Here is an 8,156-nt window from a genome sequence, read left to right on the forward strand (position 1 = left end):
AAGACCCCCACCATAGCCTTCAACGAGGCAGACTGTGAAGGGGCCATCTATCAACACGATGATGCCTTGGTGGGGACTATGATAGTGGCCAACTACACTACTCGGAGGATACTGGTGGACAACGGAAGCTCGATTTACTTCCTATTCTAAGAGGCATTCACCAAGATGGGAATCAACCAAGACAGGTTACGTCCCTCCCCCACCCCGCTGAGGGGGTTCTTCAGTGAGATTGTGCAGCCCGTGGGAGACATAATGCTCTCCGTCACTATGGGGGTGGGCAGGTTCTCATTGACGACAATGACGAATTTCTTGGTGGTCAAGGCCTACTCCTTGTATAACACCATAATCGGGCGACCGACCTTGAACAACCTAAAGTTGATAACCTCGACCTACCACCTGAAAATGAAACTCCTGACAGAAGATGGTGCAAGGGTCCTGTGAAGGAGAAAGTCGTAGCAAGGGAGTGCTACATGCAGAAGCTCCGAGGGAAAAGGCAAGGCAAACTTGAGGCCAGTTAGCGAGACAGCGGGGGGCGTCCACAGCACCGCTTGAATATTTTTTTCTCACCTTGTTGATGTCATGTATTTACTTTAGTTTCCCCCGTATATGCAAATGGACCAGTGTAAAGAACTTCTAATATGAAAAGGAAAGTTCCCGCGTCTTTACACACCATCTTACTCGCATGGAAGTAATAAAGCACACGTGCCTTGGTGGCCAAAGGGGGGGAATACCTTTCCGAAGTGTTCCACTCCCCATTCGTCCCCCAGAGTGGTTGATCTCATCTCGCTTGGTCTTTAGGGTTGATGCTCCATGCTCGGGCCTCGGCGACCAAAGGGGGGGGGGGGGGACACCTCTTCCAAGTGTCTCACTCCCCCCTCACCCCTAGAGCGGTCAATCTAGATCTCGCTTGGTCTTTAGGGCCGATGCTCCGTGCTTGCACCTCAGCGACCAAAGGGCGCAACACCTCTCGCAAGTGTCCCACTCCCCCTCTCCCAAGTGTCTCACTCCCCCCTCGCCGCTAGAGTGGTCAATCCAGATCCCACGTGGTCCTTAAGGTCGATGCTCCTCACTCACACCTAGGCGACCAGAGGGGGAACACCTTGCCGGCCATAGCGGTCAATACTGGATCCCGCCCAATTCTCAATAGGGGAATCAGAGCGTCTTATTGCCCAAAAAGATAGACTGAAGCTTGGATCACGAAGGAAAAATCCTCCACAGGTATTGGCAGGTTGGCATTGAGTTTATGGGCCCTACTTAAACCCTAAGCCCAACAAGAAGGGGGTTATTACCTGATAAGAACTTTTACACCCTAACTCGGCAGTAAAAGAAACAAAAGAAAAGAAAAGTCAAAATCTCACAAGGGGAAGGTGATTGAAAATTCATTTCATTAACAATGCATTCTTAGTTACAAGACATCTGAAGGAAAAGCATTGTTGGAAGACTCAAAAGAGAGAGAGAGAGAGAGAGAGAGAGGAAGATGAAGCAACTGGCGAGTCATTGGTGGGACAGTGGGACAAAAATGGCGTTAGGCATCAAACTGTGCCCCAAGGACTCAAGGGGGAGGCGGTCTGCCCGAGTCAGCACAAACTAAACTAGATCCAAGGCACCAAGAGGGAAGTTTGTTCACCACTAAGTGCTCCTTCAAGCTATCCAACCCTTAGGAATACCCATGACTCCAAGCCTAATTGCGGAGGCACTTGGCCATGGCGAGTTGGGGAGTGATCCGATCAAGCTTCTCGTTGGCTGCGACAAACTTGGCCACCAGCCTTGTTGCCCTGTCATCTCGGGATTTCAACTCCCCCTCAAGTTGTAATGGGACTCTAATAGCTCGGAATGTTCGGCTATTGACGCCCCTTTGCCCTCTCGAAGCTTCAAGCTCTGTGCCACTAGCGCGTCCCTTTCTGACTAAAGTCGATCCAGGCAAGCTTGCAAGTTGAGATTAGCCTTCACCACCTCCGCTGCTTGTCCTTGAATGATCACAAGTCGGTCTAGGCATGCTTGTAAGTCAGAACACCCGATAGCCCCTGGATGCTTGGGCGCCATTGGACGCTCAACGTGGGCAGCTTAGGCAGAGGCCCTAGAGCCTGGCTCTGCCAAGGCCTTGAGTAAGGCTTCCTGTCGTGCTTCGTCGTCTAAATTCCAGGAAGAAGCCTCTGTGTCGCTAGATGGGGTGGAAGGGGCATTCTAGGCAAAAAGACTCAGTCTGTTGCCTATCTTTGCTAAGTTTGCGGATGCGGTCCCTTCCTCTGTGCAAGGTCTCTTCAACGCCTCGTGGTACCCTCTGAAGGGCGCTTGGGCTCTCGTGGTGTAGGGAGCCCTCTCAGGAGTTCCCAGCCCCTCATGTGCGATTGATCGAGCATAAGCAAGAATTGGGCTATGTTTTCTGAAGACAGAAGAGTATTAGTCCACACCTCCTCCTCATGTTCCTGAACTCAGGCATACACCAACGGGGTACGGGCCCTCTCCTGGTCAAATAAGTCAAACTCAATCCTCTTGTCATCAGGAACAATCCCCAAATCGGACCGGACAGGGAACTCATGGGCGGCGACTTCCCTAGGTGGGAATTCCCATCCATCTCCCAACATAAAGAAGAATTTGTTCTGCCATAGCTTGGCGTGAGAGTGATGTGGCTCGAGATGGGTGAGCTTGAATTTTGTCTGGGACTTGAACCTACAAATTTTCCCTTGGGTGGCACAGACCAAATGGGTGAAGAGGAAATCCCGCATGGTCAAATCGGGATATTTCTCCCCTATGGGCTCCAAGATCATGTGCCATGTCACGCAACACGGCAGGAGAATCATCCAGGCATGGGGGTTCAGTTGCGCAGGGGCCAGACGTCGCATATTGGGCGACAAAAAGAGAACCTAAGCCCAGGATAGAACACGCCGGCGTATAGAGCCACTCTTTCGGAGTTGCCCAATGAGTCAACAACAACGCAGCCAGCCTCAGGATCTAGTACATTCCCCATAGGGCACCAAGAGCGGCTGGGCCGAGGACTAAAGTCTAGGCAGACCCATTTAAGGAGGGAGGCCTATCGCGAGAGGCATTTCTCGAAGCCACTAGAGATACCTTAGAAGAAGAAAGTACAGTGCAAGTAGCGAAGCAGGAAGAGGGAGAAGCTGCTGGAGGGAAAGTACACAAAGGTTGAGTGAGTATTGCGACGAGAACTGGAGAGAAGAGTAAATAGGGTAAGGGGCGATGGTTGGAAACCCCAGTTGGAAGCACGATGGGATATGGCGAAGCAACAATTGCGCATATTCCAAAGGCAGGAAGGCATACGAACGTGCGAATTTGTGAGGTAGCTAAAATGGTGATTTGTATACGCTAGAGCTTGGCCGACACTGCCTGTTAGAGCCCACGGGCCGTAAGGGGAGTGGACAAAAGAACTTGGGGAGAAAAGCTCGGGCAAGTCGCTACCAAGAAGCTTAACCAATGGATTGCCCCCATCTCCTGTCCCAGTGCATTAATGGGACAAGGACCGCTTAGGATCCTGTCTTCCGAAGGATTAGATGCATTAAATGTGTTCAAGAGTGGCCTCCCCAGAGGTTGGATCCCGATACCTGGCACGGGTGACCGCAGTAAATGTCAAGTCCCGCTGTCTTGGCAAGGAGAATGACAATCATAATAGACAAGTTTTATGAGGAATGAGGTGCGAATAAAAGCAAGCCAGTGACACTAAGAAAAATGGGGTATTTTGACTGATAAGACTCATCCTCTCCATTTTCAGAGATTAAGCTCTCACCATAACTGATTGAGGCTTCTACTCGGCTCCAACCACCTTTTTTCTTCTACCTCCTATAGGCATTAGGTAGCGGTCACGGTGGACGGCTACAAAACACGCTCTAAGAGGCAACTCACCTACCCCTTTGGCCCTTTCTATCTAGTTTACTTTTAATGCATTTCTCTTAAAAAAAAAAAAATCCAAAATTATAAATATATAATATAATATAATAGTGGTAGGTAGCCAACCCCGTGTGTTCAAAATCAGCATTTTGTAAGAGATCTGAACTCCTTTATTCCTCGTTTCGTTTCTCTTTTGTTCTTTATAAAATACTCCATATATTCGTATAGACGTGAGTGTATAGATAGAGCATGTGAGTGGCAAGTATTCAAAAGTTCAGTACTGTGCCTCGAGGAAGGTAACCCAATGGGCCAACTTATGAACAAATTAAGTTAAAAACAACTGGATTATGATCAAAATTTCAACTACTCAAACTGAGATTATGCTTTTTATAATACAATATATCCATGTGACCAATGTGAAAGAATCACCTTAATTGTGTTTTGACCCACTTTTCCATGATCTGGAGTTTCCCCCTTTTTTTAATCCCACGTTTCCATTGCTTTTTGCTTTATATTGATAACAATAATCGTGTGAAATTATATTTATTCTCATCAGACTAAAAAAATAAAAGAAAAGCAGCAACATGTAAAAGGAAAAAAAACCACAAATTCAGCTTTGAAAAATGATTAACTAAAGCTTCTTTTATAACTCTTGTACAACTCTAATTTGGTTAATTTAGTAAAATTGAAATCCATTTTTTTATAAAGTAGCATGCTTACATTGGTTGATTTTCAAATTTGTGCTTTGCCTAATCTGCCCCTGCAAATAGTCTGCATTATGTAAACAAAATTTTATTTTATTTTATTTTATTTTCTTGGCTTATGTAAACAAAAGTCTGCATTATGTAAACAAAATTCTTTGCTTTGCCGTAAGAGCACCTTTGTTTGCCGTTTTATTTTTAATAGTTATTATTTTACTTCTCTTTTTTCTCACTAGCTGAAATTCAAATCCTAATATTATTATTATTATTATTATTATTTTTTTAGTTATTTATAAGATTCAATCTTTCAGTAGATATAACTTCTGATTTCTAAGGAAATTTGGTAGAGAAAACAATGCAATTTTTGTAAAGTTTCTCAACATATTTATAATTTGTAAAGATATAAGCATTTTTATTTTATTTTCAGAAACTCATTTTATTTAACACTTGTGCATAGATTCTTCAGTATTATTATACATGGTTTTTTCTTGGGATGTGTATGTTACTAATGTATTCCACGCTCTTGCAAACGGCTTCTAGTGAGGGGTGTAAAAGAAATTGAAAAACCGGTTGAATCAAATTGAATCGGTGAGTTTAGTCAAGTTTGCAACCAGACTAGGTCGGTACCGGTTTTTAAGAATCAAAACTAGTCCTAAACCGGTCCCGTAACGGTTTTTATTTTGAAAACCAATTTAAATCAAGCTGGACCGATATATATTTTTTAATTTTTTTATTATAAAAACATATTTTATATATGATTTTATATATTATAATATATATCTTATATTTTAAATTGCTTATTAATATAACATGAAATTTTAATCATAAACATGAACATTAATATTAAGTTATTAATATAAACTTACTTTTGATAAGTTAATCTTAGTAATAAGTTAGACACTATTTATACTATATTGTATAATTATACACTAATGAATTAGTAATTTTTAATAATAAATACTAAGTTCTAATAATTAAATTTAGTGTTAAAAAATTTATAATACTAAAGTTATGTAGTGCCACATGTAAACAGTAAACCAGAAAAATCGAACCAGAGGCATTGAAATAAATAAATAATAAAAAAAATTAAAAATTTCGATTTTAGTGATGAATCGGTCTATATCGATTCTTAATTTTATAAAACCGATGTATTCCGGTTCGATTTCAAAATATATCAGAAATCAAACCAAACCAGACTTACTATACCCCTACTTCCAATCACCTATATCAAGAAAACAAGAAATGGGGCACAATGTGGTATGTGACACCTCTAATGACTAAGTCAGGGTGAGGTGTGTAGAGTATTGCAATCCTTAGAAAATAGTTTCGGAGTTGCCTCTAAAGTGTTTGCTTTGACCCATATATATAGACTGAGCGTTTAATACATATGACTTGCCTAACGACTTGATCCTTTCTAATTATAGTGAGACTACAGGCTGTTAGCACTTCAAGTATGTTGCCATGCCGGGCGTGATTGATATCCTAGGCAAGTAACTTGGCCAATCATCTTGCTAGGAATTATTCTTTTTAATCCTTTCTGTTACCTTATTAATTCGTTATTAATGATAGTTAGGCTAGAGTTCTATACTAGCACGTCTGCCGGTTGTGACCTTGATTGTTTGTTAAATGGGCTTGTGATCTTGGGTCCATGGGTATTTAAGGTGTGGGGATTCGGTCCACTCTCTAGGAGAGGATATTGTCCCTCCAATTACCGTGCAAACTCCGCACATGGGTGTGTGATGGGAATCTCCATTTCATTCGTATTGTTTTAGTTCCCTTATGCTTGCTTTACTTCATTCGCTGTCGCTTCCAACACGTATTCCGATGTTTGGGATGGCATGTGTCGTTTTACCTTCCACATCCTCTAGTGCAGTGCGGATCACGAGATTTGCTCGAATTGCCCCTTTGTCTACGACATCTATCATTTTCTTATTAGGAGACAATCAACCGTCGCTGCGTCCTCTTTTAAATCTCCTTCCCCTCTTAATTCTTGATTTTCTGCCGCTTCATTCCCTCTCAAACTCTTATTGTCTTCTGCTATCATGCCTCCCTTCAAGCCCTAACTCTTTTCTCCTTTAGTCTTCTCCCAACTTTTATTTTTTGTCATTGTCGATGGCTCCGCAACATTGCTTCTCTCTTCGGTGACCATGGCTCTCGCCCTCATGGGTCTTCTCACTAGTTTGGGCATTGTTGGTCTACAACGACTTCTCAGGCCGACTTGGATATGGTAAGGAACCGTTATGGGGTTTTTGATTCGGTGACTTTAGACGTACCCGATACTCACTGTGGAGTTTTTGACTTGGAAGGATTCGCTGAGCGAGTTTTACTGTATACTAGCATGTTTTTTATGGGACTCTGTCTCCCTTTTTGTCGCCCTATTCAGAACGTTTTGGACTTTCTAGGTTGGATCCTTCGTAGCTCCTCCCTAATGCCTGGAGGATTTTGTTGGCATTCTACATGGTGTATTGCCAGGTTTTGGAGCCCATTGGAGAGGAATATCCTTATCTCATTGCTTGGGAGTTCTTTTATATGCACTGTGTTAGACGCCTTGATGGAAACCAAGGGTGGTGCGTTTGGGAGGTCGCTACTCCCATGCCAATGAGTGACATAAGAAATTTTTCTTCGTTTCAGGTGATGGGTGTCGCCCTGTTCTCGGAAGTCCGAAGAGTTAACTCTTAACATCTAAAATCAACTTAAATAACATAACTATAAAATCTAGAAAAGCCCATAAAAATTAATCCATTTAATCAATCCAAATATATAAGTTCCTCCATCCAAACAATAAAGAAAATCTCAATAGCATAAATTAAAAACTCTCTAAAACTCGAAATTATCCTTAACTCATCAAATCAAAATATCTGAAAAATAAAATCAGTTTACTAACTACGACTCTCAAATAAGCACTTGTACCCTCAAGCACTTATTCTACTTCGATCATCACACCCTGCTAAAACTTCCTACTCTTGTTATCCAGCTGAACCATCAAAATTATCAGAAAAATATATGAAGATAAGGGGTGAGTTATCAACAACTCAGTAAGCAGATGACATATACTAGTGTGTAAACATGAGCATTTACAGAAATTAGAATGCAGAACAAAACATTTTTATTTTCAGAGTACGGAAGCAAAACATGTTATCAAAATATCAGAGAGAAGATTTAGAAATAATTTCATTCAAAAATATCCTTTTTGGCATAGCATAAATGATGATGATCATCATCAGAACATCATATCAGAACAGAAGCCATGTATAACTCCCGTGGTAGGGTTGTGCAATCTGCGGATAGCCAAGCAGAACATAAATCACTCTGTCACCAAGGTGTGCAATCAAAACAGAGACCACTACTATAACCCGTGGTAGGGCCGTATCCACTATTATAACCCGTGGTTGGGCTGTATCCACTATTATTACCCGTGGTTGGGCCGTATCCACTTCTTATCCAAACAGAGTACATAACAAAATTATATTATCTTCGTAATCAAAACATATCCAAATTATATTTACAATATTTATGCACAAATTTTTATATTCGCTCTCTTTTTCAAAGTTCAGAAACAGAATGTCAAAAACAAGCTCATGTCTACACCAGTCATGACAAAAAATACTTTCT

This window comes from Juglans microcarpa x Juglans regia, chromosome 2S (assembly GCF_004785595.1).
Source record: "Juglans microcarpa x Juglans regia isolate MS1-56 chromosome 2S, Jm3101_v1.0, whole genome shotgun sequence".
Taxonomy (NCBI): domain Eukaryota; kingdom Viridiplantae; phylum Streptophyta; class Magnoliopsida; order Fagales; family Juglandaceae; genus Juglans; species Juglans microcarpa x Juglans regia.